The sequence below is a fragment of the Dendrobates tinctorius genome, unplaced genomic scaffold, assembly GCF_039654945.1.
Source record: "Dendrobates tinctorius isolate UK_male_01 unplaced genomic scaffold, ASM3965494v1 ptg000103l, whole genome shotgun sequence".
NCBI lineage: Eukaryota > Metazoa > Chordata > Amphibia > Anura > Dendrobatidae > Dendrobates > Dendrobates tinctorius.
The window spans coordinates 5,333,399-5,353,936 of record NW_027361771.1 but is presented as its reverse complement, the minus strand read 5'-3'; positions in this window follow the sequence as shown (position 1 = coordinate 5,353,936).

The following is a 20,538-nucleotide window of genomic DNA, read 5'->3' as shown; positions in this document are numbered from 1 at the left end:
AATGCGGCGTGGCATGTATGCTTTCAGACTGTTGCACTGTCGAGATGTTATGGAAGCCTAGGTTGCTTTGATAGCAGCCTTCAGCTGATCTACCTTGTTGAGCCTGGTGTCTCTCATCTTCCTCTTGAAAATACCCGATAGATTCTCTATGGGTTTAAGGGCAGGCGAGTTTGCTGGCCAATCAAGCACAGTGATACCGTTGTTTTTAAACCAGGTATTGGTACTTTTGGCAGTGTGGACAGGTGCCAAGTCCTGCTGGAGAATGAAATTTACCCTCCAGGTAAAGCTAAGTTTTGTGTTTTTACCTTATCTGCTTCGTGTTTGTCACTGTCCCCTGTGTTGTTCCATCTGCAGTGGTGATGCTAGCACCCTTGCCGGCCAGTCAACACCTTGGACTACTACTGAGCAACAGTTTCTCGAATTACCGCGAGACGTCGCGATCCCGCGAGAACGTATGTCATCGCAGGCATTTTCGCAAAGGATTACTGGGAATGAGAGCGTGGAGAGAGGCGGGAAGGCTGCGCGGGACGTCGGAAGGTAAGAAGAACACCATTTTTTATTTTTTTTACATTTCATCTTTTACTACTGATGCTGCATAGGCGGCCTCAGTAGTAAAAAGTTGGTCACACTTGTCAAACACTGTGTTTGAAGAGTGTGACCAACCTGTCAATCAGTTCTCCAAGTGATGCTACAGATCGCTTGGAAAATGCTAGCATTTTGCAAGCTAATTACGCTTGCAAAATGCTAGTTTTTCAGCGGGAAAATCACAGAAATTTAAAATGCGATTTTCCTGCGGAATGGAATTCCGGAACTCTCGCGGTAATTTCTGCGAGAGTTCCGCTACGTGTGAACCTAGCCTGACTGTAGCTTAGCTACTGATGGAGAAATAATTTCCTACAAAACTTACAACTCAACAAGCTCATTGATATTTTTAAAATGTAAACAGTCAGGTACCCCAAGGCTTTACAACTATCACCATAATGTTTTAGAGCCTTATTTCTACATTAAAATAATGATTTGGATGTTCATATTTCAAAATCATGTAACATAGTGTCGCTCAACATATATACATAAAGCAGTACCAGTCCAGTACCAGTACTAACCCAGATGAATTCATCCTCCCAGTTGTGTAGCTACAGTCCAATAGATCCTGGTGCACACTTTGGACTTGGCCCTCACTAGCATATTGGCCAGATGTATGGGCCCTTATGGCATTCTACTGTAGATCCTATAGACATAAATATTGGCCCTCATGTATTAATGTTCCCTGTCCTGACCCTTTTCCAATTTTGTTACATTCAGTGTCTGGGGGTTTCCACGTATACCAAAGGTCTTTCTTTTCCTTCTGTCTCACATATATGACTGTGTGCCATAGCTCCCAAGTGTCCCGGATTCCGCGGGACAGTCCCGTTTTTGCCCCTCCCACCGGCATAGCTCCCAAGTGTCATCATGTGACTCCTGACTCCTCTCCTCCTGTGACCTCATCACAGGTCCTGTGCGCACAGAGAAGAGAACTAACTACACCCTAGCGTTCATTGCAGGCTGTGAGGAGCTGCGGTGATCAAGTGCCTCAGTGTGTGCAGGACTCTGCTGTGCTGGTTGTCATAGTGCTGAATGAGTGAAGTTTATGTGTGGGGTCAGGAGGGGTTTACAGGGAGGATGTAGCAGAGCCGTGTGTGTATGGAGCAGAGCAATGTGTGTACAGAGTGGAGCCGTGTATGTACGAGGTGTACGGAGCGGAGCCGTGTGTGTATGGAGCGGAGCCGCCTGTGTATGAGGTGTCCGGAGCAGAGATGCTTATAGATCGGAGCTGCGTGTACGAGGTGTATGGAGCTGAGCCATGTGTGTACGGAGCGGAGCCGCGTGTACATAGGTCCCAACCTTCCCGATTCCCACGGGACAGTCCCGATTTCGGGTCCGTATCCCGCCGTCCCGGCTGGGAAGCTTTCTATCCCGCGATCGCCGTGTATGACCGCAAAATACAGCACTCTGAGCCGCACATCACGTTCCACCGGAAGTGACGTGCTGTAAGCTGACTGCCAGAAATGACTGCTGACCTCATTTCCGGCGGTCAGCTTATAGCATGTCACCTCAGGAGGATGTAATCGTTTGGGACACCTCGGGAGGACAGAGAACCGGCGGCGCATCAGCGCTGCATACAGTACAGCATGTCACCTCAGGAGGAGGTAATCATTCAGGACTCTGCGGGAGGACAGAGAAGCGGCGGCGCATCAGCGCTCCGTACCAGGCTCTCACTCTAACAGAGATGATCATCCCAGATCCTGCCTGTCTGTCACATGCTGCCGCGGTGCATGGAGCGACAGCATGTGAGAGCGAGACAGGCAAGATGGGATCTCATATGTTAGAGAGTGAGAGCCTGAGCTGGGTAATGTATGGAGAACTCACTTGTCCACCGGGCCGGGGGGAGGGATTGTTTACAGCCGGGCCAGAAAGTGACGCAGACAGGGCTTAGGCGCTGCACTGTGCCAGCCATTTCTTTTCATATCATCCTCAGTGCTTTGGATGATGTGGAAACAAATGGCTGGCACAGTGCAGCGCCTAAGCCCTGTCTGCGTCACTCTCTGGCTGTAAACAGTGTCTCAATTGGCTGTCATGCCTCAGGACTGAGAGATTAGTATATGGCCACTCACCTAGTGTCTTGACTGTCACTGTGATCTGCTTGGTGAGAGGAGGGGGCAGGTTGATGAGCACCACCAGGTCCATGTCCTGGTGCAAAAGAAACAATTCATAGTGATTTGAAAAAAAGTAGGTGAACATGCAAATCCCCTTAAAAGGCATACAATTTAATTCAATAATATGTTAAAAAACACCTTCCCAGTGCAAAAAACTGGCGAATGCCAAAATAGAAAAAAGACCTGGTCTAAAGTGCAAGGTATCAGTTAGGCCTTAGTATAGGGCTGTGCAGCACTTTAGACCAGGTCTTTTTTCTATTTTGGCATTTGCCAGTTTTTTGCACTGGGAAGGTGTTTTTTAACATATTATTGAATTAAATTGTATGCCTTTTAAGGGGATTTGCATGTCCCCCATGTCCTGGTGCAGTAATACGTCATCGATGCCGCTGGTGTAAAAGGGCACAGTCATCTCCTTGGTGAGCTCTTTGGCCTTCTTCTGCATCCTGCCCCTTAAAGCCTTCACAGAAAACCCCTCCTCTTTTACCAAGTTTGCATTAATACTTTAATTCGTTACTTTTAAATACATTTTTTTTCTGTTTATAATTATTGTTTATGAAACAGTGTGATCAGCAGTGCTAAATGGGTGCGGTTGGGGCGTGGATATAGGCGTGACTACTAAAATGGGTGTGGCTAGGGGCGTGGACTAAAATTTGCAGCAGCGCGCATAGCGCGCCGCAGCCTTTGTCCATCTTTGCCTTCTTCAAAAGTTGGGAGGTATGGAACACGTATCTAGCCCTGTGTCTCACTCGTTTTGTGTGCACTCCATTCTGTTGTGGTGGGTTTGGGTTTCACTCTGTGTATAATTGAAGGTGTAGTTAAGGACACTCAAGGTCAGCCGACGTTGAGTGGGGGCACCATTGTGTAATTTTAGGGTGCCAACCTCCGCAGTCAGGCAGGGACAAATCAGGGTCAGGTTAAGGATTTGCCTAGTCTGTATACGAACCTGTGATTTAACACCTCCCCTGGCTTGTTCATCCTTGTGTGAGTGTTAGGGCTCAGTCATAACACTATTATTATGTGCCTGTCATGGTATGCCTAGGTTACTTTAGGCAAAAACCCCGGGACCCCTGCGATGTCCCTCAGACTAGGGGAACCCTGTCTGTCCCTCTACCCAGGGTTTACACTGAAGGTGTGCCTGCCTGAGCCTCCACCCTGTCCCTGTCTCCTGTCCAGCCCTAAGCTGAACCCACCACCCTCCACCCAGTGAGGGGACCAGACACCAGACCCCACAAATACGTATGGACAGGGGTAAAAGAAACACCACACAGTTAATACACAAGGGAATACAATAATGTGCAAGGGCAACCAAATATATATATAACAGATTGGAGAAAGAACCACTGAGGGATATACTGCACCAGATATCAGACGCTCCAACACCACCACTGCTGACCGGTATTGCTAGTACTAGGCTAAAGCTATAGTCGGCGACGCCCATAGTCAGGACGAACTATTTAAAGACCAAGGGCGTGGCCCAGCCCTCAGCCAGCATGACAACCTGGTTAACCCTATCCCGACTGGAACAGAATACCCAACAGGGTATTACCGCTGTCTGCCGGACACCCTGGTGTGAACAGTGTCCGACATGACAGTACCCCGCCTTCTACGAGGGACCTCCGGAACCTCACCATGTCGAGGACCTGGCTTGTCCGGATGGCGACGATGGAACATAGTAACCAGTCGATCAGCATGAATGTCAGAGGCCGGCACCCATGTCCTCTCCTCAGGACCATAGCCACGCCAGTGGACCAGGTACTGTAGAGTGCGACGCACAACCCTAGAGTCCACCACTTTGGACACCTCAAATTCCAACGCGCCATCCACCAAGACGGGAGGTGGTGGCCCGGGGGAACCATCCACCAAACCCACGACCTTCTTTAGCAATGCTTTGTGAAATACATTATGAATCTTATACACAGCCGGCAACTCCAAACGAAATGCCACTGGGTTGATCACTGCGGAGATTCTAAATGGGCCAATGAACCTGGGACCCAACTTAAGTGACGGTATCTTGAGCTTAATGTTCCTAGTAGATAACCACACCCAATCACCCACACACAGGTCCGGACCTGGCACACGTCTGCAGTCAGCCACCCGTTTGTACCTGGAACCCACCTTCAACAAGCGCTGCTTGACTCTCCTCCAAACAGACGACAATTGAGCTCCCAACTGGTCCTCTTCAGGGACGCCAACTGAGCACCCCTGACGCAAGGTGCAAAATTGAGGATGTTGACCATACACACAAAAAAAAGGAGATTCCCCAGACGATTCCTGGCAATGGTTGTTTATTGCGAATTCTGCCAGAGGAAGAAACGCTGACCACTCTTCCTGATTGTCGGAAATAAAGCAGCGCAAGTATTGCTCCAGGTTTTGGTTCATCCGCTCAGTCTGTCCATTCGACTGAGGGTGGAAAGCCGATGAATAAGATAATTTGATTCCAAGGCGAGAACAAAAAGCTCTCCAAAACTTTGCCACAAACTGCGTACCTCGATCAGACACAATGTCAGACGGGACACCATGAAGTCTGACCACCTCGCGAATAAATATCTGAGCAAGAGTCTTAGCATTGGGCAAAGACGGTAAAGCAACGAAATGTGACATTTTGGAGAACCTATCAACAATTACCAAAATGACCGAGTTCCCTGCCGAGGCAGGCAAGTCAGTAATAAAATCCATGGAAATCTCAGTCCATGGCTTACTGGGCACCCCGAGAGGCTGCAAGCTACCAGCGGGACGGGAACGAGGAGTCTTGGCCCGTGCGCACGTGGTACAGGCAGCCACATATGAGGCCACATCCTGCCGGATTTTAGGCCACCAAAAACGACGCGATACCAGTTCCAGAGTGCTCTTAACCCCTGGATGACCTGCCAGTACCGTGTCGTGATGTTCGCCCAACACTCTAGAGCGTAGATGTAGCGGCACAAAAGATTTATTAGCAGGTAACCCCGGCGGTACCACCTCCTGAGCCTCGGCAATCTCTGCCTCAATCTCTGTCGTGATGGCAGATACCACCACACCCTTTTGGAGAATAGGCACCGGCTCTTCACATAACTCTCCACCAGGAAAACACCTGGATAAAGCGTCTGCCTTAACATTCTTCGACCCAGGTCGATAGGTAACAATGAAGTTGAACCGGGTGAAGAATAATGCCCAGCGAGCCTGTCTGGAGGACAGGCGCTTAGCAGATTCTAAATAAAGCAAATTCTTATGGTCGGTTATCACAGTAATCTGATGAACAGCCCCCTCCAAGAAGTGTCGCCACTCCTCAAATGCCAATTTGATGGCCAATAGTTCCCTGTTGCCAATATCATAATTATGCTCCGCAGGGGACAGCTTCTTGGAGAAGAAGGCACACGGATGCAACTTGGCCCAAGAAGGGCCCTGAGACAGTACAGCCCCCACTCCAACCTCCGACGCATCCACCTCCACGACAAACGGTAAGGAGACATCGGGCTGCACCAGAATGGGCGCTGAGGCAAAACTATTCTTGAGGAATTCAAACGCCTGTACCGCAGGCTCAGACCAGTCAGAAAAGTCGGTACCCTTCTTAGTCATGTCAGTCAGTGGTTTGGCAATCATAGAGAAGTTCTTAATAAATTTCCTATAGTAATTGGAGAAGTCAAGAAATCGCTGAAGCGCCTTAAGATTATCAGGCCGATCCCAATGTAGTACCGCCTGCACCTTTGCGGTGTCCATCTTAAAACCTGAGGCGGAGATTATATAACCCAAGAACGGTAGCTCCTGTATGAAAAACACACATTTTTCAAGCTTGACATAGAGCCTGTTCTCTCTTAGCAACTGCAGAACCTGTCTAACATGCTCTATATGTGTATCATGGTCGCGAGAGAAAATGAGGATGTCGTCAAGATAAATTATAACAAACCTCCCCAACAACTGAGAGAAGACATCATTAATGAAGTGTTGAAAGACCGCCGGTGCCATAATCAACCCAAACGGCATTACCAAACTCTCAAAGTGACCCTCAGGGGTATTGAACGCTGTCTTCCACTCATCCCCCTGACGGACTCTTATAAGATTGTACGCCCCCCTGAGGTCCAGTTTGGAGAACCACCTGGCACCAACCACTTGGTTGAATAAATCGGGTATAAGTGGCATAGGGTAAGGATCACGGACCGTAATCTGGTTGAGTTCTCTGAAATCCAGACACGGGCGTAAACCGCCATCCTTCTTTTTAACAAAGAAGCAGCCAGCAGCCAGAGGAGAAGAGGAAGGTCTAATATGACCCTTGCTCAGGCTATCCGCAATGTATTCCTTGAGAGCTAGCCTCTCGGGACCTGAGATATTAAACATTCTAGCTTTAGGTAACTTGGCCCCTGGTTTCAACCTAATAGCACAGTCATAGGGGCGATGCGGTGGTAGTTCCGAACAACCCTTCTCAGAAAATACATCCGCATAATCCAGCAACGGCTCCGGGATACTGGGGGTCAAAGCGGAAATACATGTAGCCAGGCACCTCTCCTGACACTCCCTGCTCCACTGAATTATGTCCTGGGTCTTCCAATCAATAACAGGATTATGCATTGACAACCATGGAAAGCCCAGAACCATCTGAGCCGGTAAGTTACTAAGCACCTTACAAGTTACCCGCTCTGAGTGTAATACTCCGATGTGGAGTTGTATATCCAACACACACTCTGTGATCTCCCCTTGAGACAACGGGGAAGCATTGATGGTAACCACCCGGATGGGGTTCGGCAATTTCTCCACCGGAAATCCCGCTGTATGCGCGAACCTCTCATCAATGAGATTGGCAGCTGAGCCACTATCAATAAATACTGTAATAGAGAGCATTTGCCCCCCAAGTACCACCCTAGCAGGGAGCATACACTGGGAAACCATGACGGAGGATACACAAAGGCTCAGACTAGACTCCTCCAAACCCTCTGAGCCTATCAGTTTTTCGCCGGCGCGCCCTTCTTAGGTACCAGGGGGCAAGCGTTAATAAAATGTCCTCCTTTGCCACAAAAAAAACAGAGCCCCTGCCTTCTGTGCCAAGGACGTTTAGGCTTGTTACTCGGTGACTGTGCTATACCAGCGATCTGCATGGGTTCCACGGATTCACCCGTGCCAACCTCACCGACCACTCCCCCACCTCCCGGAGGCAACGAAACCAGCGCCCCCTGACGGAGACGTCGGTCTATGCGTACTACAAGTGCCATCGCAGCCTCCAGAGAGGCAGGAGTCTCGCACATTAGGAGAGTCTGTTTAACCCTTCCAGAAACCCCATGCAAAAATTGACTTCTAAGCGCAGGGTCATTCCACTGCGTGTCCACCGCCCAGCGCCGGAATTCCGTGCAGTAATCCTCAGCTGGTCGATCACCCTGTAGCAGTGAGCGTATCTTAGACTCTGCTAAGTTTAATCTATCCGGATCGTCATAGATCAAACCCAGAGCAGAGAAAAAAAAATCTACAGATTCAAATGCCTGTGAGTCTGAAGGGAGTGAAAAGGCCCAGGCCTGTGGGTCACCACTCAGCAAAGAAATCACCAAGCCCACGCGTTGAGCCTCATTGCCTGAGGAATGTGGACGCATACGGAAATACAACTTGCATGATTCACGAAACACCGTGAACTTACCACGATCACCAGCAAATCGTTCAGGAAGGGGAAACTTGGGCTCAGCTGCCCTGGCTGCAGCCGGTACTGCAGGAGCTGACAGGCCTTGTTGCTGTACCGCCCCCCTGAGTTCAGTGACCTGTATGGATAGAGCCTCCAGCTGCTTGGTTAGGGAAAGTATAGGATCCATAGTAAGTAACCCCTATATTCCCTATCTATGCCTTCTTTTTTTTTTTTTTTTTTCCTTCTCACGTTATTATTTGGGCTGACTATAATGTCATGGTATGCCTAGGTTACTTTAGGCAAAAACCCCGGGACCCCTGCGATGTCCCTCAGACTAGGGGAACCCTGTCTATCCCTCTACCCAGGGTTTACACTGAAGGTGTGCCTGCCTGAGCCTCCACCCTGTCCCTGTTTCCTGTCCAGCCCTAAGCTGAACCCACCACCCTCCACCCAGTGAGGGGACCAGACACCAGACCCCACAAATACGTATGGACAGGGGTAAAAGAAACACCACACAGTTAATACACAAGGGAATACAATAATGTGCAAGGGCAACCAAATATATATATAACAGATTGGAGAAAGAACCACTGAGGGATATACTGCACCAGATATCAGACGCTCCAACACCACCACTGCTGACCGGTATTGCTAGCACTAGGCTAAAGCTATAGTCGGCGACGCCCATAGTCAGGACGAACTATTTAAAGACCAAGGGCGTGGCCCAGCCCTCAGCCAGCATGACAACCTGGTTAACCCTATCCCGACTGGAACAGAATACCCAACAGGGTATTACCGCTGTCTGCCGGACACCCTGGTGTGAACAGTGTCCGACATGACAGTGCCCCATCTTGGACTCCTTGCTGTAATAATGTCCCCATTTCTGTAATAAAGTCCACCATTTTGTCCTCTTCTTGTAAAAATGTCTTTTGTTCTACAGGTCTTTTCCAACACATTTAAAAAGAATAAACTATTTTTCCTTATCTTCCTTTCTTCCTACAACTTGCCAGCAGCTGACTTCGGCATGCTCACTGCGGGCGGTGCATGATATCACTGCCATATGCCGTCCTTACCGGGCATACCAATGTCAGCTGCTAGTCCCTGATTGGCTGGTGGGTCTCTGTGCCTCAATACATTTCAACTGAATGTGCCTCGGCTGCAAAACCAGCAGAAATAGGCACTAACATTGGAGGGGATCCAGGCCAGGTCACAGTCGCACCCTAGTTACACCCCTGCATCCTCCAGTAGATAGAATTGAAGTTCTCTGTACTGCTCAATGCTTCTCCTAAGTCCTGTGACTCTTACAATGGAAGGTATGCAGTTCCAGGGAAGATAAGACCTTTGAATTCAGTGATTGGCTATGCCAGTAATGGGTTATAGATGGGAATATACCGCTGCAACCCTGTAAACACGGATCAGTATATCAGTGGATAGGTGGAGCTGCAATTAAAGGGTTAGCTACTTCTAATAGAAACTTTTAAAAAATTGGCCCATAGCAACATCTATAATAATAAATGCCCTAAGCAGCTTCCGGTTGTAACAACTTCCGTCCAGTTGTAACCGGTGACGTCACCACACACACGCACATGTTAACCCTCAACACACCACACCGCCTCAACACACACTCCTCTCACCTTTCACCTCCACTCACGTCCACTCACTCTTTCACTCCACATACGTTCCTTTCTCTCACTCCGTTTCTCATACTCACACCGTCATCGTCGCTGCCCCGACATCTTCCTCCGCCGCCGCGATCCTGGATCCAGACGTTCTCCAGGCCGCCGACATGTTCTTGCGGCGACGCCATCTTGGATTTCGTGAAATCCTGCGATATTCAAGATGGCGTCGCCGCAAGAACATGTCGCTGGCGTGGACGACTCGGGATCCAAAAAGATGGCGTCGGCGAAATCTCGCGAGATTACGCCGACACCATTTTGGATCCCGATGTCGTCCACGCCGGCGACATGTTCTTGCGGCGACGCCATTTTGGATCGGCGAAATCCCGCGATAGTCAAGATGGCGTCGCCGCAAGAACATGTCGCCGGCGAGGACGACGTCGGGATCCAAAATGGCGTCGGCGAAAACTTGCGAGATTTCGCCGACGCCATTTTGGATCCCGACGTCGTCCATGCCGGCGACGCCATCTTGACTATCGCGGGATTTCACGATACTCAAGATGGCGTCGCCGCAAGAACATGTCGCCGGCGTGGACAACGTCTGGATCCAGGATGGCGCCGGCGGAAGAAGATGTCGGGGATCGTGGAGCAGCGGAGATGACGGCGTGAGTATGAGAGACGGAGTGAGAGAAGGGGTCGTATGTGGAGTGAAAGAGTGAGTGGAGATGGTGTAAGGTGAGAGGAGTGTGTGTTGAGGAGTGTGTGTGTTGAGGGTTAACATGGCAAGAGGCGTGATGCTATCGCATCCTCCCGATGCGATAGCATCGGGCCATAATCTAGTTAAAATATAATAGTTTAGAAAAACTTTCACCTACTCCTTCTCCATTCCTTACTGCTGCCAGTGTCCCCTACTGGTCTCCTGTCTTCCTTTTTTGATGGGGGGTCACGGGTGGCATGTGATATCTGCAGCTACTCTTCTGTCTTCCTCTTTTGGTGAGGGACATCAGGTGAGCACTGCAACTGCTTCATCTTAGCTGGAAGAGGCAGGAGAATTACGCCCCCACCAGGAAGAAGAAAACAGGATATGTCTAGGCATGTCCTTTTTATTTTATAACTGATATGTGCCTATTTTTAGTAGTGAACAATCCATTTAAATGGAATATGGCAGTAGGATTTCACACCACAACGCTATTTATATGAACACACAACTCTTTCAAAGGCAAGTCGAACAATACCTTTACATGGCCAGTCCATTCCTCTGTTATTCAGATACCAGCGTTTAAATGTATATACAAATGCGGCTGAAGGGCTATTTGCAGATTTGAAGCCTCTGTCACTCCAGCTCTATCCCTCACTCAACGCCGCCTCTTCATGATTGACTGACGACTTGCCTGAAGTCACACAGCATAGAAGTTGTCAGTCAAGCAGGAGGAGGCAGCTCCCGAAGAGAAGTAGAGCTGGAGTGACAGAGGCTTCAGATCTACCATCTAATTTGCTTATCAATTAAAACGCTGATTTTCAGTAGCAGAGGGACAAACTGGCCATGTAAATGTGTTTCTATGCTTGACTTTGAAAGAGCTACATACACATATAATTTATTTATTTTATAGCATTACCTACCTGTTACTGGAATTTGTTCTACCATGGACAACTGCTCTAACAGATGCTCATTTTCAAGTTTGTGAGTAGATTGACATGGAAGGGTACTTTGGTTCTAAAAGACGGTTTTACACATCTTTGTGAGCGAATGTCCTTGGTTTTGAATGCCTTCCACTGATCGATACCTTGAAATGCTGAATCAGGCTAGCAGCAGAATGCCAATCTCTAGTGCAATACCTTAAATAAAAGACAGTTTATTTTTATACACAGTAAGCACTTTTCTGTGGAGCACAACAAATACTCTCTGATCGTCTGATCCTGTGCTCCTTCTATACTGCTGAGCCCCCACAATGCACTAGGTCCATGATAATTCAGTACGCTCTTCCTTGAGCCTGATAGATTACATTGTGCTCCCGAATCTTGTTAACTATACAGTGCTTTCTCTGAAGAATGAGCTGTTGTATTTAATATTTCAGTCCATTATTCTTATTAATTGCTATTTTAGTAAAAACTATTTTGCTTGGACATCAACTACTTTTTTAAACAGGGTAAAATATGTTCTGTAAAGCTATCTAATGAACTAGGTAATTTAGTTGACAGCACCATTAATTACACAGAGCTTGACAGACATTATTGTCACTGTCCCCGATGGGGCTCACAATCTAGAATCCCTATCAGTATGTCTTTGGAGTGTGGGAGGAAACCGGAGTACCCGGAGGAAACCCACGCAAACACAGGGAGAACATACAAATGCCTTGTCCTTGGGTATTATTTGAACCCAGGACCCCAGCACTGCAAGGCTGCAGTGCTAACCACTGAGCCACCATGTCACCCCTAGCCTTAAGATACTTAAACCGAGAGGAGCTTTAGTGAAATATTTGAAAAGTATTTAATTCTGAACTGTGTTTTATTTGGCAATCTAGGACACATTAGTGATATATGTCTGTTGTTATATCTGGTTTTCAACCTTTTCACTTCCTCTAACCCCTGGGCCAATTCCCAAGGGACACTTTTCAGTGTCTCCTATGTGATGCATGCAGCAGTCTCACTGTCTTGAGTGATGCATACAGCTGTCTCAGTGCCTCCTACCTGATACACACAGCAGTCTCAGTGTATCCTATGTGATATGTAGCCATCTCGGTGTCTCCTATGTGATGTGCATACAGCAGTTTCAGTATCTCACATGTGTGGATGTGAGATACTGGATATAAATTTATATACATGGATACAGTGGGGGAATTAAGTCTGTCTTTGTCAGTGGGATAACTTACAAAATCAGCAAGGGATCAAATACTTATTTCTCCCACTGTACATATAAAGCTATAAAGCTGTCTCTGTGTATTCTATGTTATATATACAGCAGTCTGTGTCTTCTATGTGATGTATATAGCAGCCTCAGTGTTTCCTATGTGATATATTCAGCATCCTCGGTGTCTCGCATGGGCAGTGATTAATTTCCCACTGTGAAGAGACCTGAAGTGTAATATACACATGTGGTCAAAATTGTTGGTACCCTTCGTTTAATGCCAGAAAAACTCACAATGGTCACAGAAATAACTTGAATCTAACAAAAGTAATAATAAATAAAAAATCTATGAACATGAACAAATGAAAGTCAGACATTGATTTATACTGATGGAATATAGGCTGGACTGGACTGACAAATGTCTCTTTTTGGCCTTGCTAACTATGCTACTATATTTAGATTATTGCATTATTAGAATACATCTATTTTTAAAATAATATGATGCATGCATGTATAACTAGCTACCACACATGTAACATATATACATAGTTATCAAACATACTTTATGTGTAAGTCGTAAAAACATTTTAAGATATTGTGTATATTAGAAATATATTTTCTTATTCATGTAAAAAGCAAAAAACTGATTTTTTTTTCACAGATTCTGTCAGTGATAAAATTCGGTCAACAGAACTGCCCCATTGAATAACATTGGTAAGTGTGCTGTCAGATAAAAAAAATTGAGCAACGCCACCTCACCACCGCCTGAGCTGCCGCCTCATCACCACCAGAGCTGCTGCACCCCCGACCTTCTGTCTTTTCCCCACTATCCCGTAGAATGTAAGTCCGCAAGGACAGGGTCCTCTCCCCTCTGCACCAGTCTGTCATTGTAAATTTGTTGTGGAAACTTGTTTACTGTTAACGATGTCTATAACTTTGTATGTAACCCCTTCTCATGTACAGCACCATGGAATTAATGGCGCTATATAAATAAATAATAATAATATGATAATGTGAGCGAGCCTTTAAAGGGAATCCTTCACCAAGATTTTGCTGCGTAATATGAGAGCAGCATAATGTGGGGACAGAAAGCCTGATTCCAGCGATATATCACTTACTTGGAGGACTGTTTGATGTAATTTTGATAGAATTCCTGTTTTCTCTGTTCTAGATGTAGCCATGTTAATGATGCTGAGCTCGGCCACACCCCTGACTGTCAGCTTCCTGTGTACATTGTACATTGTCAGCAAGTTGCCAATCAGTGTTGTAGGCAGGATTCCACAGATTAGCTGGACTGGCCTGCACCTGAGAGCTAGTCAGACAATGACAATCTCCTGCTTATAAAACACTGAAACTACAGCACACAACCTAACAAATTACAAATCCCTATGATGATGTTTCCTTGCCCTATTTTATGCTACTCTCAGATGAAATAGCTAAAACCTGCTGACAGATTCCCTTTATGGTGCACAAAATAAAACTTCTGACCTATTCTGGAAATGTTTCAGAAGATTGTATCTCTTAGGTCCAGGTGAAAAGACAAAGGTGTTTACCATAACCATAAGCAAAACCAAAAGAAACGAAGTGGAGTATAAGATGGTATACTTGCAACATGTAAGGACATGTTCACACTGGCCTTAAACAGACAAAACCTAAGATAGAAACAAAATGAACATATACTCTGCTGTCCTACTTGGTCCTTATTCACATTGAGATAATTTTTGACACATGGTAAGGTTTTAATACTAGGAGGTTATGACCATCCCGATTGGGTGCACCTTGGCACTAGTGGTATGGCTTTTACACTTCTTTTTCAAATCAAAAACAGTGTTTACTAAGTACCCTGTATTGCTCTTCACTTACAGCATGGTATATGTTCTTTTTCTTTCTAGCTTAGGTTTCACCATAACCATAGTCTGTAATGGCTGATCGTCTAACCGTGCTGAGAAAGACATACGGGAGGCAAAAGGACACAACTCTGAAAAATACTGTCTTTGACCATGAGACCCCAACAATGCTTTCTTGGGACATGGCAGAAGAAAAAGAAGACGACAAGGCTGGCAGAAAGGAATCTTAATCTTCCCGATTGATCCAGTGTAACAATATATTGCGACCATAAATGGGAACAACCTCCACTCTGAGCCCGTTAAATCGCCATCACTGATGCTACAGAGACTCTGCGATGCTCACTGAATACTAAAGAATCACATTTATGAGCCAATACTAAGGTTGTGCCATAAAAGAAGACATATTGAAGGCTTCTAATGATCAGGAATTGCCTAATAACACATCATCACACAATGACCTTTCCATTTTATTTTCTCATGACAAGACCAGTATTTTATAGAGACGTGTTCCTTGAAATGTTTTCCATGGAATTCAATCTTCTGTCCCATCTCCTTTGTTGTTGTCTATACATTCTTTAGTTTTCCAGTTTTCTATTAAGCTAATTTTTCAGGTATATTTTCGGGAAACTGGCTGATGACCGATATTGCTGTAATGACTGCTTGTCACATTGTTTTCCAGACCCCTGTGCTGCTAATTTGTTGGGTTATGTTGCAACACTTTTAGAGATGAAGGTCTCACAGCATATATAAATGCATATTTCCTATTCAGAAACCTAGGAAAAATGGGCTTTGGTATGATCAGATGTTGCATTTTGTAGCGAATAAACAAAGTGTTTTTGTAGTTTTTCACCCATTCAAATGAATATGGAAAAAATGTATAAAAAAAACAGATTTTCCTGCAAACTCTATAGTATTTTTTATTAGATTCTTCTGCTTTAACCACTTAACCCCTCAGCCATTTTCCGTTTTTCCGTTTTCATTTTTTGCTCCCCTTCTTCCAAGATCCATAACTTTTTTAGTTTTTGGTCAATATGGCCATGTGAGGGCTTGTATTTTTGTGGGACAAATTGTACTTTTGAACAACACCATTGGTTTTAGCATATTGTGTGTTGGAAAACGGTAAAATAAATTCCAAGTGCGGTGAAATTGCAAAAAAAAGTGCAATTTCACAGTTGTTTTTAGGTTATTTTTTTTACCATGATCACTAAATACTAAAACTGACCTGCCATCATGATTCTCCAGGTCATTACGAGTTCACAGACACCAAACATGTATACGTTCTTTTTTATTGAGGTGGTGAAAAAAAAATCAAAAATTTGTTAAAAAGGGCGCCATTTTCTAAGACCCGTATTGTCTCCATTTTTCATGATCTGGGTCTGGGTGAGGTTTTTTTTTATGCGCTCCAAGCTCCTGTTTTTATTGATACAATTTTGGTGTAGATGGAATAATGGGCAATCAAAACATTCTATTTTATTGCAATGTAGTGGCAACCAAAAAGCGTAATTCTGGCTTTTTTATTTTTTTTTCTGGTTACGCCGTTTAGCGATCAGGTTAATTTTTTTTTATATAGATAAATCGGGTGAATCTGAACGTGGTGATAGCTAATATGTGTATATTAGTTTTTTTATTGTTTTATTTTGAATGGGGCAAAGGGGGGGTGATTTGAACTTTTTTATATTTTTTATTTTTTAATCTTTTTAAAAACATTTTTTTTTTTACTTTTTGCATGCTTCAATAGTCTCCATGGGAGACTAGAAGCTACAGTACTTTGATGTCCTCTGCAGATCAGATCACCTTTGTGTAGCAGAAATGCAGACCCCATGGTTGTCATGCCGATCCATCAGTGACCCGCGATCATGTGATGGGGTCACCGATGGGTGGAGCCAGTCACATGCTTTTTGTAATCGCGAGTTAAATGCTGCTGTCAGAGCTGTGGCTGGATCACGATTTTGTATAGATCAGCTGTCATGTGCCCAGAAAGGCTCAGCTCCAGAGCCCACACCAAACAGGGGGATTCCGATATGTGAGTATTATTACGGCATATGTCAGAAAGGGGTTAAATACTGAACTTGTGCACATACCCTAAAAATTTTGCCAAGGGTAATAGGGGTGATCATATTGGTTGTCCATCTCTCAAACCTCGAAAAATAATATATATTTAGATTTTTTTCTTTCAATCACAAAAAAAATCTACAAATATTCTTGCACATTGCTTTGCAACTTTTTGCTATTTTATACCACTTTCACCACTTTAAAAAACTAAGTGTAATCTTTGAATGGTTAGCTATGCAAATAAGGTTTAAACCAGTATAATGAATTGTAACATTTTAAAAATCATTATTAGGGCTCGCTCACACAAGCGTATAAACCGGATGATTGCCATCTAATAGAAGAAAGGGGTTGCACTAGGACCCATATTATTCAATAAGACAGAGCTGATCTGCATATTTTTTCTCATCTGTATTAGGACTGAGAAAAAAAATGTGCAGATCTTTTTAAATAAATTATATGGGTCCCCTATTTTTCATAACCAAGTAAGGTAAAGCAAACAGCTGCGGGCTTATATTATCAGACTAGGATGGGCCAGATAACCATGAACTTTCCCAGCCTATTAATATCAGCCTGCAGCTGTATGCTCAGCCTTTTATGGTTATTAAAATAAGGGGGATCCCACATCCCTTTTTAGGGTTCCCTTTTTAATAAACAGTAAAGGCCAAGCAGACAGCTGGAGGCCAATATTATCATGCTGGTAAAGTCCAGCATAATAAGATCAGCACACAGCTGTCTTCTTTCCCTTGGCTGTTTATCAAAACAGGGGTGACCCCACGCCATTTATTCATTTAAAGGGAACCTATGGGCAGGATTGTGCTGAGTAACCTAAAGACAGTATCAGGATGGCGACGTTATACTGCTTAAAATGACACCTGGGTTGATGAAATCCATCATGTGGTTGTTGATTAATGTTTATTTGCATTTTTCAGTTAATGAGATACGTGCTTTGGGGCGGCCTGTGGGGGGCTTTATGTGGTGCTCTACTTACATATTCATCTGTATGGCTTCGGACAGGTCACTGATCCCTCACTGACCTGGCCCCTATTTTACATACTGAATATCTTATTGTTTGGAGAAAAAAAATTACATTCCTCATGCAGGCGGCAGCGCCTGTGCAGTAGCATGATCGGATCTATAATGAAATGATGTTAAAAACACATTGCATATGAATTGCATATGCTTGTCATACGGATGTCATACAGATGCTAGTTGAAAATCGCATTGTACTCTCTTGACACTCCTCCTACTTTGCTGCATCAACATTGGACTGATTTTTTACACACCTTGTGTGACTGAAGCCTAATTTAAAAACACAGGGGCCAAATGGGAGAAATGCTGGTCAAAGCAAAATAAAAAAGTGAGGTGACAATATGTAATATGGTATAATTGTAGAAAAAAAAGACATGGACCGCACAAAAGCTTATACATATACCTAATGTGGCAAAGCAAAAAGTTACAAAATTGAACAGTTAATAAGTTACTGTTGGATGTTTTTCTGTATTCTAGCACCACCTAGTGGAGATAAACTGTACACTATAATACAATGTAGAACTGAAGTCACAGTAGATGTACCATCCCTTGCCACGTTAATAGCTGGCATTGTTACTAGCAGTATAATGTACTTTGGTAACATTATTTGAGTGTAATGAAATAACACAATATGTGTGTCTAATGGATAGACTTTTGAAAACTCCAAATAAAGCAAAAACTGATCAACACCTATGAACAGAAAAAAACAAGTGTAAACAGGTTACAAGGTGCCATGACTGCATAATATACAAATAAAAGGATACAATGGCACATTGTAAGCGTTAGGATGTAAGCAAACATTGAATATATGAAATTTGAACTGCATTACTGCTCTTTCGAAGATGCTTCTAAAAATGATGGTACTTCATGCCTTTTAAATTTGTAGGTTTTTAACCCAGGCATGATATTAGGTCACATCAAAGAATTGTATGCCTTGACGCGGCTGGTGGGCATATGTGAATTGGCTAATTTATGCGTTAAATCAGGGGAGGACATGGACAGCTTGGGGCTCCTGTGCAAGAAATGTGTTTGGTCCCCCCTCCTTTTATGGTGACAAAGCTACATATATATATATATATATATATATATATATATATACTGTATATATTTATATAGCCACACACACACATGTGTATATATATATTACATAGTCTCCTTTATTATGTATATTACCGTCCCTTATTATACAGTGCCCTCTCTTGTTATGTGCAGCTCCATACCTTTCATATTAGATCATATAGAGCCCTGTCTTTATTAAATACAGTCCTGTCTTGTTAGATATATAATGCATTGATGGCTGATGGAGCATGGGAAGGCTTCTTTCCTAATGGAGGAAATGATGGACATGTGGTCACCAACTGCTGCATCATCAATCATTTTATATCTAAGGCCTGTTTCACACTTCCGTTTTTGTGTCCGCCAAACGGATCCGTTTCCGTTTTTTTGACGGAAACTGATGCAAACGGATCCGTTTTTTTAAAAACGGATCCGTTTTTTTGACGGATCCGCGGTAACCGTAATGGAAGTCTATGGGACAAAAAAAACGGATCCTGCAAAAAATGGCGGATCCGTTTTTTTACGGAAAACAACGGATTTTGACGGATTTGAAAAAACGGAAGTGTGAAACAGGCCTAAGGGGAACTAGCCTGAACAGGTGCATACCAAAAAACAACTTGCATATCAAAATGCGAAAATGGTTGCACTCAATCGTGTTAAAGCATGTCTGTGAAATACATGAAGAGTGAATAGCAAAATGGCTTTGAAATTTAGGGAAAATACACATGAGCACAAAATTTGGCCAAATAAAGTGAGCTCATCCACCATCATCAAGGTAATCTCTTGAATTTGATGGGTCCCTGACCTAACTGCCCAGTATGAACGATTACCTATGGCTAATCTCTGAATGAATGGGAGAATATAAACACCTCTCTCTTTTTCTGTTACTTATATGCTAGCTTTCTGACTGAGCACTCCGACCCTTCACCATGAAATGATTTTAATTACATCTAATCACATAAGGTTCCGACCAACCCATGAATGTAGGCTTTACTAAGAGAGGTGTTTATATTCACCCATACATTCAGAGATTAGCCATAGGTAAGTGTTCACACTGGGCAGTTAGGACAGGGACCGATCCAATTCATGAGTTTAATGATGATGGTGGATGGGCACCGTATTTTTCGGACTATAAGACACACCTAAGTTTTAGAGGAGGAAATTAGGGGCAAAAAAACTGAAACAAAAAATGTGTTCAATTCTGTACTTAACCCCTTAAGCCCCAAGGGTGGTTTGCACGTTCATGACCGGGCCAATTTTTACAATTCTGACCACTGTCCCTTTATGAGGTAATAACTCTGAAACGCTTCCATGGATCCCGGTGATTCTGACAATGTTTTCTCATGACATATTGTACTTCATGTTAGTGCTAAAATTTCATTCAAATAACTTGCGTTTATTTGTGAAAAAAATGGAAATTTGGCAAAAAATTTGAAAATTTCGCAATTTTCCAACTTTGAATTTTTATGCCCTTAAATCACAGAGATACAGCACACAAAAAACTTGATAAGTAACATTTCCCACATGTTTACTTTACATCAGCACAATTTTGGAACCAAAATTTTTTTTTGTTAGGAAGTTATAAGGGTTAAAAATTGACCAGCAATTTCTCATTTTTGCAACACCATTTTATTTTTACGGACCACATCACATTTGAAGCCACTTTGCTGGGTCTATATGATAGAAAATACCCAAAAGTGACACCATTCTAAAAACTGCACCCCTTAAGGTGCTCAAAACCACATTCAAGAAGTTTATTAACCCTTTAGGTGCGTCACAGGAATATTTCGAATATTTAAAAAAAATGAACATTTAACTTTTT